At 40.8% G+C, this 14,659-nt stretch overlaps 1 non-coding gene across 1 annotated transcript; it reads right to left on the bottom strand.

Annotated features, from left to right (window-relative positions):
* Positions 1-5,146: 5,146 nt before the first annotated feature.
* On the bottom strand, positions 5,147-5,253 carry LOC128284896 (small nucleolar RNA R71). The gene has a single exon (XR_008275316.1). It is a non-coding gene; the product is annotated as a small nucleolar RNA R71 (small nucleolar RNA).
* Positions 5,254-14,659: the final 9,406 nt, after the last annotated feature.

Below are 14,659 nucleotides of genomic sequence, written 5' to 3'. Positions count from 1 at the left end.
TTCTTTATTATTTTGTTCTTTTATGATAAAACTGAACTATGATAACTATAGAAATGGGTTAGCTTTAAGACGCGTTTTCAAAAACATTAAGTGATTTTAAAATAACACGAGTACAAGTAAGACTTCCGCTAAGCAAACATTTTCAAACTTAATCACTTTCCTAAAAATGGACTTAATTAAATGGTTTTTCTCAAAATTATACGCGATGTTAGAGTGTGGCAATGGCGGTGTGCATGTTTAGGATTGGATCCGAAGGGAGCTTGGTACTTAAGCAGTCCGACGGGCTCACCTCCTCTTTTCCAGTTTCCTACCTGGTGCACAGCTTCCATTCACTTTAACCTAATTTTAAAAAAAGATCTTTACAACATCAACTAAGTTTTCTGAACTAAGCAATACGGTATGTTTTGAAGGCTTCGATGTGGCACGTTGGATCCGGTCATAACGTCTAGGCCGGGTTTTGGGTGTTATACTTATAGTCATCATAGAATTGACGCTAAGGATCTGAGTTTGGTCCCAGACTTAGTCCTCCCCTTTAAGTTCAAAATGCCAGAATTCGAGAAGTACAATGGAACGAGTTACCTTGAAGCTCATATTACCATGTTTTGTAGAAGAATGACTGGGTATGTTAACAACGATCAACTACTGATTCATTACTTCTAAGACAGTTTAGTGGGGGCAGAATCTAAGTGGTACAATCAGCTGAGTCGTACCAAGATTAGTTTATGGAAAGATGTGGCGCAAGCATTCATGAAGCAGTACAGCCATATAACGGATATGACTCCTGACAGGATTACTCTGCAGAATATGGAGAAGAAACCAAACGAATGTTTCAGACAATATGCATAAATATGGAGAGAAGTTGCCATACAAGTTCAGTCGCCACTTTTAGAAAAAGAAACCACGATGCTCTTTATCAACACTTTAAAGGCCCCGTTCATTACACACATCTGGGAAGCGCGACAAAAAGCTTCTCAGACGTGGTAATGACTAGAGAAATGATTGAGAATACAATAAGAAGTGGAAGGATAGAGGCAGAGGAGAATACCAAAAGGTCAGCCCCGCGAAAAAAGAAAACGAGGTGAACAATATGAACATGGGGTACCCGAAATTGTTTACCGTTAATCAGTCGAGAGCAGTGACTACTGAGAGTCAAGGTTCATTAAGACAAGAGTCTGGCGCAAAGAAAAATACGGAGAAGCCTTAATTTACGCCTATCCCAATGTCATATAGGGAGTTGTATCAAAGTTTATTTGATGCACATGTGTGGCCCATTTTTACTTAAAGCCATTACAACCTCCGTACCCTAAATGGTACTACGCAAATGCTCAATGTGACTATCATGCTAGAATTCCTAGGCATTCAATAGAAAACTGCATTGCTTTTAAGAAAGTAGTTGAAAGACTTGTTAAAGTGGGCATTGTGAAGTTTGATAACACACCCACTACAGAAAACCCGTTACCTAACCACACTGATGGCGGGGTAAAAGCGATAAGTGAAAATAGGAGGAGAAAGATCAAGGCAGACATTATAGAAGTAAAAACTCCTTTGAAATGGGTCTGGAAGAAGATGGCAAAAAGGGGATTAGTTATTTCGGATCAAGAAAGGAGTGGCAAAAAGATAGAGAGCTACTGCAAATTCCATCATGAAGAGGGGCACGGAATTCAAGAATGTGAAGTGTTCAGAGCTTTGATTCAGGGCCTGATGGATAACAAGGAGATAGAATTTTATGAAGAGGCTAAAAAGGAGGGGTGTATATGCACGTTAGAATCAATGTCGAAGGGCCAAAAGTCAATTATCCTGTGGTCATCATTACACATCCGAAAAATGAAGTGGGAATTCAAGTGGCACCGAAGGTTATAATTCAGAAACCAGTAGCTTTCTCTTACGAGGACAACAAAAGGGTCTCTTGGAATTATGATTGTAATATGACGATCTCGGGGAAGGAGAATTTAGCTACGGAGGACCAAGATATAGGTTTTCACATGTGTAGTGGAAGACGCTATGATTTGGTAAATGCCCGAATAGAACCTGTAAAAGGAAAAGCTCCAAGAAAGGAAAAATTGTTGAGTCTGAGTTGCCTGTTAATGAACCAATGAAAGAGGAGGAGCTAAGGAATTCTTGAAATTTCTGAAACATAGTGAGTATAACATGGTGGAACAGTTGCATAAACAACCAGCTCGCACATCTATACTAGCTTTGCTCCTAAGTTTAGAGGTACACCGAAGTGCATTGATGCAAGTGCTAAATGAGACGTACGTGACTAATGATATCTTTGTCAATAAGTTGGATCGGCTTGTTAATAACATAAGTGCTAATAATTTCATCTTCTTCAATGATGACAAAATACCACCAGGAGGTATGGGGTCCACTAAAGCTCTGCACATCACTACTAGATGCAAATGATACGCATTACCGGGAGTCTTGATAGACAATAGGTCGGCATTGAATGTATTGCCCTTGTCTACATTAAATAGATTACCTGTGGATAGCTCGCACATGAAGGGGTGTCAGAATATAGTGCGGGCATTCGATGGCACAGAAAAAAGAGTCATGGGGAGAATAGAAATACCTTTGTTGATTGGCCCAAATACATATAAGGTGGAATTTTTAGTGATGGATATTAAACCCTCATACAACTGCCTGTTAAGAAGACCTTGGATACTTTCAGTAGGGGCAGTGCCTTCATCGTTGTATCAGAAGTTGAAGTTAGTATCAGAGGGTCGGTTGATAACGATAAATGCTGAAGAGGATATCATTGCAGCTGTAAGCAGTGATGCACCATATTTGGAGATAGATGATGAAGCAATCGAATGTTCTTTTCGATCCTTAGAGTTTGTAAATGCAACTTTCATCACTGAAGGGAGCAAAATTCCAGCACCAAAAATATCCAAAACTACGAGGATGGTCTACAGTTGATGGTAGCAAAAGGAGCTTTACCTGGAAAGGGACTTGGAAGACATCTCCAGGGGAGAATTGAAGTTCCGATGCTGAAAGACAAAAATGACCGTTTTGGTTTAGGGTTCAGGCTAGATGCGAGACAAAGGAAGAAGGAATTAGAAAAAAGGCAAGAGAGGAGAAAGGCACGATCGAGTGGTGAAGAAATCAAGTGGGAATCTGATAAACTGTAATTTATTCATATTTTTACCCCATAGTTAATGCATTTTATGGATGATTTTCTATTAGAATTGGTGAATTCGATGCTCCTAATGCCTTAATTTCATGTTTTATACTTAGGAGAGCATAGGAGAGTGAAAGGAACAAGAAACGGGCCAAAATTGGAGAAAATAGGCCAAAGTACGAAATCAACTCGGCCTGGACCTCCTCATACGGGCAAACCACACGGCCGTGTCAATTTGGCAGGCTCGAGCACGACCTGAAGTAATCGCACACGGGCGTGTCCCTGCCAAGCCTAAGTTGAGTCCAATTCAGAAAATGCTAATTTTGAGGGCCCTTAGGCATCCCAAAGCCTATAAATGCACTCTAGAGGAGGAAGAAAAGAGAGACGGAGAATAAGGAGTAAGGAATTAATCCAAGGAAGCCGATTGATCCATCTCAGAAGCCGGATTCACCATCAAGTCTGAAGATCTCCCCTCAATTTCCCCTTCAGGAGTTTTAGGTTTTCTTTATGTTTTGTATTCTTTATTATTTTGAGATGTTTTCTTATTTAGTTATGAACTAAAACCCCTAAATACGTAAGAGGAATGAAACCTAAGACGAATCTTGTTATTATTTTCTGAATTTTATGATAAATATTTAACTTGCTCTTAATTATGTGTTCTTAATTCTTGTTTTGATATCCCAGGATATTGATTCAAGATAAGCTCTTATTCAGAGGAGGAACAGACCCTGTCTAAGAGTACATTTGTTATAATTAAGCAGAGTTGAATGCGCGCCTAGACATAGGGTGACAAGATTTTTCCGGATTAGATTGAAACCTAATAAGGGGTTCCATAGATCGAGTTAATGCAACCCTAGGGTGTTAATTAGAGAAAGGTCTCAATTATTCAATCTAGGGATTAGACGTTATTAGTCTTGAATAGGGATAATAACATAACTTAGGGATCTCTACGGAACAAGTTAAATGAATAAATCGTCCAATTTGGAGCCAGAATAACAAGTAAAGTCTAGGTGGATTTTTCCTTAGGTATTGTCTTCATTCAATCGATTTCCCCAAAATCAATTCCCCAATTCCATTCTCTTTGAATTCTTAGTTTAGGTAATTAGTTAGTTAAAACAAAAACCTCTCTATTCTTAGGCTAGATAATAAAAAGACAATCATTACTAGTACTTTTAGTTCCTTTGGGTTCGACAATCCGGTCTTGCTAAAACTATACTACTGTTCGATAGGTACACTTGCCTACATCACGATAATAGTTAGTTTCAAGAACGATTAATTATAAATATTTAAAACCTATCACGAAATCACGCGATCAAGTTTTTGGCGTCGTTGCCGGGGAACTAAGATATTAGGAACACTAAATTTTTATTACTTTAGCCATTTATTTTTCTTGCACTTTAACTTATTATTATTTATTAATTTACTTTTTCCTTCGCTTGGCAGGTTTTTATAGTTTATGACTAGAAGAAACCCATTAGGGCCACTACTTTTTGACGAAGAAATCGATCGCACAGTTCGCAGAAATCAATGAGAAATAAGGCGAAGCTTAAGATACACAGAGAACGAGCAAGAAAATGATACTCAACCCCCAACCCAAGAGATGGCTGAAAACCAAGATAATCAGCTACCTTCTGCAATTGTGACTAATCAAAATCCTGTTCCACGCATTATGTATGATTATGATAAACCTTCTTTAACAGGAATTGGATCAAGCATAGTTAGACCTGCTGTAGCTGCAAATACTTTTGAATTAAAACCTAACACTATTCAAATGATACAACAATTTGTTCAGTTTGATGGTTTGCAGGATGAGGATCCCAACGCTCATTTAGCCAACTTCTTAGAACTATCGATACATTTAAAATCAATGGCATTTCTGATGATGCCATACACCTTCGGTTGTTTCCCTTGTCATTAAGGAACAAAGCTAAACAGTGGTTGAACTCGTTACCATAAGGGTCAATTACTACTTGGGAACAAATGACCGAAAAATTTTTACTGAAATATTTTTCGCCGGTTAAAACGGCTAAATTACGTAATGATATCTCTTCCTTTGTGCAGATGGATTTAGAAACACTCTACGATGCATGGGAGAGATACAAGGACTTACTGAGAAGGTGCCCTCACCATGGGTTACCGCTTTGGCTCCAAGTTCAAACAGTCCATAATGGTCTGAATCCTTTGACTCGGCAAATGGTTGACACAGCTGCTGGCAGAACCATCAACAATAAAACACCTGAAGATGCTTATGAGTTCATAGAAGAGATGTCATTGAATAACTATCAGTGGCAAGTCATAAGGACAAAGCCAACAAAAACAGCCAGCGTTTATAACGTCGATTCGGTCACCATTGCTTTCTAACGCAATGAAATTTTTAAAAGAACTTTTAGCAAATAAATGAAAGTTGGACGAGGCATCGGATGTGGAGCTAAACGCAGTGTGCTCAGCTATTCTGCAAAATAAGCTACTGGAAAAACTAAAAAATCCAAGGAGTTTTACGATTCCTTGCTTAATTGTTAGTTTAGATGTTAATAATGCATTAGCAGATTTAGGGGCTAGTATCAACGTCATGCCTTACAAAATGTTTAAGCAACTAGGCCTCAGGAAACCCAAACAGACTAAAATGAGCATTCAATTAACAGATAAAACTATAAGATTCCCTAGAGGTATTATTGAAGATGTGCTAGTTAAAATCGATAAATTTACATTTCCCGTTGACTTCATTGTTCTAAACATAGAAAAGGATAGCAACACTCCTTTAATTCTAGAAAGGCCCTTTTTAGTAACTGCTAAAACGATTATTGATATTGGCATAGGTGAACTCACACTCCGTGTGGGAGACGAAACAATCACCTTTCAAGCTCGCAATTCTGGCAACCCATCAGAAATTGAAGGTGATCATTTAATCCATTCTACTAAAACTGACAATATGGTACAACCTACTTTACAGGAAATGAGTCTGAAAGAAGCACACGAGTCATTCTCAAGCAATAGTAGAGGAACTGTTCATAAAGATCGAAGATTACAAATCGAGGAGCTAGATGAATGGCAGATGCATAAACCAAGAACACCTGACAAACTGAATCTATGACAGAATGAGCTCAATACCTTTTGAAATCAACTTAAGGTTGGAGATAGAATCTTATTAGATGCCGCAGATCCTCACATTGTCACTACCACACAGAATGAAGAAATCCCTCTTACGGTACTCAGCATTTTCCCATTCGGTACGGTCGAGGTGAGTCATCCCAAGTTCGGCACTTTAAGGTAAACAACACCTGTTTAAAACTTTATTTTGATGAAATTGATAGCAAGAATGAGGAGTATAAACTCCTCAAACCACCATGATCATTCAACAGAGAGGTAAGTCGAGCTTAGACTATAAATAAGCGCTTCTGAAGAGGCAACCCGAGCACTAACTGTATTAACTTCTTTAAAATTTAGTCTTCAACATCTAACTTACTAACGGAGCACTTGAATACAGGTTTTCCACAGAGACATGGATAAGCACACAAGCGTGCTTAGGGCCGTGTGAAAATAGGGCAAAGATGTCCCTAAACATGGGCTACTATAAAATGCCACAGCCATACGACATGGCCGTGGTCGAGCCTGCCAAAACAACACGGACGTGTGACATGCCCTTGTGGAAGAACCGTGGGTAAACCTGTTAAAACAGCACGAGCGTACGATACGCCCGTGGCTAGCACCCGTGGTCGAACCTATTAGATTGACACGGGTGTGGGTCTTTATACACGGGCGTGGGAAAAGTGAACAACGCTAGACACGATCGTGTGCACCCACACGTGTGACACCCCGAATGTGACCCTAGTCGGAGAGTGGTTTCGGGACCACGAAACCGAGCCACAAGAATAATTAAGTGTTATATTCCGTGCTTATTGTATGTGGAATTGGTATGCGTAAATATTTCGTGTCTCGATTTTTATTAATTAGGTGCTAATTTATAAGAAAGGACTTAGTAGTGAACTTTGAAAGTACGATAGGGAAATATGTGATGACTAATTAAAGCATGCATGCAAAATAATGGACTTGCATGTCAAATTTCCTTTTTACAAATGATGGCCGCCATGACAAAGCGATATGGGCTAAACATGTCATGAAACATGTTTTGTTGGGCATTAGGGAGAAATCATAAACAAATAAGCATGGGTAAGAAAAGAATGAAAAAAAATGTGTGAGAGAGTAGCATTCCCCCATTGCCGTGCAACCAAGAAGAGAAAACAAAAAATTTGTTCATCCTTTCTCATCTTTTGGCCGAAAATCATAAGGAGGAAGAAAGGATTTTTGCTTCATTTTTGGTTTAGAAGAGAACTAGAAGGAGATTTGGCCATACTTGTACCAAGATTAAGGTATGTATGAGGTTGTGTTTGGAGTTTCATGCATGACTTGGTTACTAACTTGATGTGCATGTTAGCCATGGCTCAAATCTTTGTTATGCCATGGAAATGGTATTTGGGCAAAGTTGTTATGGTGATAAAGCCATTGCATGCTAAGTGTGAAGCTTGATGATGATGCATGCAATGATGGATTTTCTATTCATGAGTAAGATTTTGAGTTTTCTTTGTTTTATCATGATTAAAGTTGAAAAGGAGCATGATTGTCATATTCGCCATGATGCATTCTTGAGCATGATTCATGCTTCTTGCATGTTAGTTAAAAATTTGTGTTTTGGATGGCTATGGACACCTTGAAAATTCGCCATGCTCATATATGCATATATATGATTGCACATTATGTTTGGTTATGAACTAAGTGATGAATATATTGATTTAAAGAAGAAAATGTGGAAGAATGCTTGTGAAATTGCAAGCACAATTCGCCTAGCACACATATAAGTGCTTGATGCTATATTATAAGTTTTGGGCCACAATGTGCAAAGCATTAATTAGTAGATTGCATGCTGTTTTGTGAGGTATTAAGTGCAAAATTGACCTCAACATGTACATGAATATTCGCCTTGGGTAGCCTATTGAAGGCCTTAGCATTTCCTTGATGCTCAAATAAATTGTATTGAATTGCTTGATGTAGTATAAAATGTGCATGACCATTGTGTATTCAAGCTAAAGAGTGGCCATATGACCATTTAAAATCCTTGTCATATTCGCCATAAGCAAGCACAATGAGGTTTTAATAAATTGAATTTGTTTGAATTAGCTCAAGAGCTAAGAGGGCCACAATTGGACAAGGGAAGGAAAAGGTGATCGAATAGCCGAAAAAGCCGCTCGACAACATCCGAGGAAGTCCTCAAGAAGTGACCTTACTTGAATTATGTGAGATGAAATATGGATGTGTATGATTATTGATTATGTGTGTATGAGTATTTGAATTCCACCCTGCTAAGTCCCAAGGCGAATATGCTAATGATTATAATTGTGTTTGAGCCTTAGTAACGAAAATGAAATATGTATGTCCAATGATTATTGATGTATGTGTGCATGAGAAATTGAATGATATCGGGCTAAGCCCAAGACAACTATGTTGAAATTATATCCGGTTAAGACCAAGGCAATTGTGCTAGTGGCTATATCCGGCTAAGGCCCAAGGCATTCGTATGAAGTTACTCTATCCGGCTAAGACCAAGGCATTTGTGCACGTGATTAAATCCGGTTATATTCAAGAATCTTGGGCTGGAGGTGAGTGTTGGTTGCGAAATGAATTTAATTAGTACACTCGGAAAGCCCAAAGGATAAGGTACGTTATATGTGCATTGGAAAGTCGACGTGTTTGAGCAACATTCGCTCAATCGACTAATGAATTTCAGTTATTGAATTGATTGATGCTTTGCGAACTTATATAATGATGAAGTATGAAGTAAGAATGTGTATTAATGAAATGATGCATTTGGCTATGTGAATGTATTGCTGTAAATTTATAGTTCATTATATTCCTTGAGACTTACTAAGCATAAAAATGCTTACCCGTTGCTTTGGCTCTTAGTTTTCTAGATTTCGCCGAGGCAATCGGATTTGGGATCGTTGAAGTCAAGTCATCCACACTATCAAGCCTCCATTTTGGTATAAATTTTGGTTGAACTTGAGATGGCATGTATAGGACTACCCCTTGTTTGTTAAATATGTTGTAATGTAAGTATGTACGGCCGTCATGCGAAATGGCTCGAAAAGGAAGCATGAACTTAGACTAATTGCGGGTTGTATGTATATATTTTGTGTCATGATGTGGCTATGGCTTGAAATGGGAATGTTGGTCATATGATCAGCCATAGGCATGGTTAAAATGATCATATATGAACCTATGTATGGTAAGGCTAGTTGAATCATGGAGACCACCAAATAGGTAAGTCCTATCTTAAAACAGATGCTGCCAGCTGCAGTGGCATGAATGTGAAAAATCACCAAAACTCATAGGAATGGAATTAGATAGTGAATAAGCTATGTAAATGAACCTTGATGAGTCTATTTTCATTTGGAAGAAACGAAACGGTCATAGGAGTTACAGGTTAAGAGATATTAAAGCTATTGTGAGACAGGGCCAGAATGGTTTCTGGGTTCCCTGTCGCAACTTTAAAAATTCACTATAAATTATCCAAAATAATTAGGAGATATACCTTACATGTACAGATTCCATTTTGAGTCTAGTTTCATTAGAAACAAACGACACCAGCATTAAAGCCCTGTACAGAGAGATATTCAAGTTATACCGCGCGAAGGTCAGAGCAGTCGATCCCTGTAACAGGGGTAACTTTAACTAATAAACTGTACCAATTGGCCCGACCAAAATCCTAGAAATAAATCCATGGATGGATATATGAGTCTAAATTCAGGAAAATTTACGAAACCAGTTTCCGAGTTTTGAAACTCGAGATATGATTTTAAGCCGACAGTGACGCAGTTTTCCAGCCTGACTGGAAATGTCAAATTGGTGGGCAAAAACATGTGAACTTGGTTTGTTAACCCTCGGTCCGACACGGCGATGGTCTCGGGTTTGGGGTGTTACAATTTTATTGGTATCGAGCCACGGTTTAGTCGATTCTAGGACTACCGTGATGTGTTTGGGGTCTAGCTATACATGCCATTAAATGATGAATCGATAGTGTGATGAATTCGACAATTTGACTTCATGTTTGTTTATAGCAATGGATCCCGATCCCAACCGAAGCGATAGCTGATGATGTGGAGAGTGTGGCGCTGCTCGCGCAAGGGACAACGCCATGACTCTCAACCTATGGCCATAATCCTAATGACGAGGCTAGGCAAGCCTTTTATAGTGTGATGAACGAATGGTTTAATCAATACATTCGAACCAACACGGTTGTTCCACCACCTCCATTCCCGATTTAATGCAACCCCGCACCTATAATACCTCCGAATCGACCAAATAAGGTCGTAAGCCCCAATCGATAGGATTCGAAAACATGGGGCCACTGAATTTAAGGCTACGGATGATGATGATGCCGAAGCGAGCTGAATTATGGTTAGATAACACTATCCGGTGCTTGATGAGCTATCCTGCACACCGATGAGTGCTTAAAGTGTACCATCTCCTTGCTACGCGAGTCCGCCTACTATTGGTGGAGTACTCGACTTCGTGGTGCCTAGAGAACAAGTGACTTGGGAATTCTTTCTAACCGAAGTTCAAAAAGTATATTAGTCGAGATTCATCGACCAAAAGCGGAGGGAATTCCTTGATCTTAAGCAAGGTTCTATGTCCGCTATCCGACTACGAACGAAAGTTTGTGAGGCTTAGCCGTCTGCGAGAATGCATTTCGTCCGGCTATTATGTAAACGCCGAGGATGGGCTGAATGATGATATAAGGATGTTTGTTGGCATTCTCGAGATACGAGAGTTCGTAGTACTTGTTGAGCGAGCTTGTAAAGTCAAGAGCTTAGAAAGGAGAAACAAAAAGTGATGTGGGGATTGGAGAATTCGAAGAGGTCCTCGGAAAGTCTCTTCAACAAGCATCGAAGAGATTTCGAGATGATGCGAGCCGGTCTAGAGGCGTTTGGGCTTTTCTAGACGAGGACGCGATCGACCCCTGTGACCACACGAAGTCACCTCGATCGCGGTGGCGGAAATGATCGCCGAGAGAGGGCGAGTGTCCACATTGTGGCAAATGGCATTCGGGAGCTGTTGGTTTCGTGATCGCTCTGCTATAAGTGTGGATCGGCCGACCACTTTATGAAGGATTGCCCGAGGATGCATGAATGTAATGCAAGTCGAGTGCAAACCCGGTGCTACCATCGCCGAGGTAGACCACCTAGAAATATGGGCAATGTCGTTGGCGGTCGAGAGGATCTAGAGATGCTACCATCGATCCGAGGCTCGTGCTCTGCTAGGACTTATGCCATACGCGCACGCCGAGGATGCCGCCTCCGGATGTTATTACCAGTACTTTCACTCTTTTCAATACAAATGTAATTGCTTTGATTGACCCCGGTTCTACTCATTCATATATATGTGAAACCTTAGCATCCAAAGAAGACTTTGCCCATTGAGTCTCTCGAGTTTGTAATTCGGTGTCAAACCCTTGGGTCATTACGTGCTTGTTAACAAAGTGTGCAAGAAAAGTCCCCTAGTGTTCCGAGGTTCTTGTTTTCCGGCGGACTTAATGCTTTTGCCATTCGATGAGTTCGATGTTATTCTTGGTTTGGATTGGTTGACCATGCACGATGCGGTTGTAAATTGCAAGAGCAAGACTATCGATTTGAAGTCGCGAATAATGAAATAATTCGGGTTGAGTCCACGGACTTAAAGGGTTGCCACCGTAATATCGCCGATGTTGGCCCGAAATATGTAAGAAAAGGGTGCGGCGTACCTTGCGACGCACTCGATGACAAGGAATCGAGAAGAAACCCGAATCTGTGCTCGTGGTTTGTGAATACCGGATGTTTTCCCAAGAATTGCCGGTTTACCACTGTTCGAAATAGAATTTGGCATCGAATTGGTACCGGTACCACTCCAATTTCGATAGCTCCGTGTCGTATGGCCCCAACGGAATTAAAGGAGTTGAAAGTTCAGATTGCAAGAATTGGTGGATAGAGGTTTTGCTCGCCTGAGTTTTTCGCCTTGGGGTGCGCCGGTCTGTTCGTGAAGAAGAAGGATGGAACCATGCAATCGTGATCGACTATCGTCGCCTTAACAAAGCGACGATAAAGAACAAATATCCGCTTGCCACGTATTGATGACTTGTTCGATCAAGCTCAAGGAGCCTCGGTGTTCTCGAAAATAGATTTGAGATCGGGCTACTATCAATTGCGAATCCGAGATTGAGACGTGCCCAAGACCGCCTTCGAACGAGATATGGTCACTATGAGTTCTGGTGATGCCGCTTTGGGCTCACTAATGCCCTCGCGGTATTTATGGATTTAATGAATCGAATCTTTAGACCATATTTGGATCGATTCGTAGTCGTGTTCATTGATGACATCTTGGTCTATTCAAGAAATGAGACCGAACATCTTTGAACACCGCGGTTAGTCTTTGCAAATTTTACGGACAAGCAATTATATGCTAAGTTCAGCAAGTGTGAGTTCGGTTAAGAGAGGTTAGCTTCTTGGGTCATGTGGTATCTGCATTGGGTATTCGAGTCGACCGAATAAAATTTCAGCCATACTAAATTGGAAGCCTCCAGAAATATTACGAGGTTCAAGCTTTTTGGGGCTTGCTTGGTTATTACCGACGTTTTGTAAAGGGTTCTCAACGATAGCCACGCCGATGACGGCTTACTCCAAAAGGATGTTAAGTTCGAATGGACGGAGAAATGCCAAAAAGCTTCGATCAATGAAAACTTATTTGATCAAGCCCCAATTCTAGTGCAACCCGAGTCCGCAAGGAGTTTGTTATCTATAGCGACGCCTCTCTACTTGGGTTAGGTTGCGTATTAATGCAAGAAGGTCGAGTTGTGGCCTGTCGTCGAGGCAATTAAAGCCACATGAGAAAAATTATCCGACTCATGATCTCGAATTGGCGCCATCGATTCGCTTAAAGATTTGGCGACATTACTTATTTGGTGAAAGGTGCCATGTATACTCGGATCACAAAAGTCTCAAATATTTGATGACCCAAAGAGACTTAATTCGCGACAAAGACGTTGGCTTGAGCTGTTAAAGGATTATGAACGATCATTGATTATCACCCGAAAGGCGAATGTGGTTGCGGATGCCTTGAGTCGTAAATCGTTATTCACTTTACGACGATGAATGTGCACTTGTCTCGTCCGATCCGACGAAGGTGTTAGTGGCTGAATTGAAAGCCAAACCACTATTGACACACCAAATTCGAGAAGCTCGAAAGTCGACGACGAGTTGGTTGCAAAAGCGGGCTGCGTGTGTTCGAACGAGGACTCGGAGTTTCAAATCGACGATGACGATTGTTTGAGGTTCAAAAGTCGTCTGTGTGTCCCAAGGAATTGAACTTATTTCGATAATTCAATGAAGCCCATTGTAGCCAAATGGCAATCCACCCGGAGTACGAAGATGTACAATGATTTGAAACGCCGATTTTGGTGGCATGGTATGAAGCGAGACATCTTCGACTTTGTTTCAAGATGTTTAATATGTCAACAAGTGAAAGCGGAACATCGGTGCCTTCAGATTACTTCACCAATCACGATACCCGAGTGGAAATGGGATCGAGTCACAATGGACTTTGTATCCGGACCGCCATTGTCGCAAGTAAGAAGGATGCGGTTTGGGTCGTGGTAGATCGATTGACTAAGTCGGCCCACTTTGTCCCCGTCGTCACGGATTTTTCAATGGACAAATTAGCGGAATTGTACGTTTCTCGATTGTGAAATTACACGGGTGCCTATTTCTATCGTGTCGGATAGAGATCCGAGATTTACCTCGCGGTTTTGGAAAAAGTTGCAAGAAGCTTTGGGTACCAAGTTGCATTTCAAGACCGCCTTTCACCCCAAACCGATGGTCAATCCGAAGCGGGTAATTCAGATACTTGAGGATATGTTAAGATGTTGCGTCCTCGAGTTTAGTGGTTCATGGGAGCGGTATTTGCCGTTGATTGAATTCGCTACAACAACAAATTTCAATCGAGCATTAAGATGGCACCTTATGAGGCTTTGTACGGCGTAAATGCCGTACACCATTGTTTTGGACCGAGCTTGGTGAAAGCAAGATTTTCGGGTGGATTTGATTAGGGATGCTGAATGAAAGTGAAAGTAATCCGTGAAAGTTTGAAGATAGCCTTCGATCGTCGAAGTCGTGACGCGGATATGAAGCGTAAGGATATCGAGTATCGTGGGTGATAAAGTGTTTCTCAAGGTATCGCCTTGGAAAAAGATACTCGTGTTCTACCGTAAGGGCAAGTTGAGCCCGAGGTTCATTGGGCCATATGAGATATCGAGCGAGTCGGTCCAAAGGGCATATCGTTTGATTTTGCCCCGAACTCAAAAGGTTCGCGATGTCTTCCACGTGTCGATGCTTCGACGTTATAGATCCGATCCAACGCACGTGATTAGTCCATCGAAATTGAAATTCAAGCTAATATGAGTTATGAGGAAGAACCAATTCGTATCCTATCACGAAGTGAAAGAGTTGCGAAACAAGCGGG

This window comes from Gossypium arboreum, chromosome 11 (assembly GCF_025698485.1).
Source record: "Gossypium arboreum isolate Shixiya-1 chromosome 11, ASM2569848v2, whole genome shotgun sequence".
NCBI lineage: Eukaryota > Viridiplantae > Streptophyta > Magnoliopsida > Malvales > Malvaceae > Gossypium > Gossypium arboreum.
This window is presented reverse-complemented; position numbering and strand designations above follow the sequence as displayed.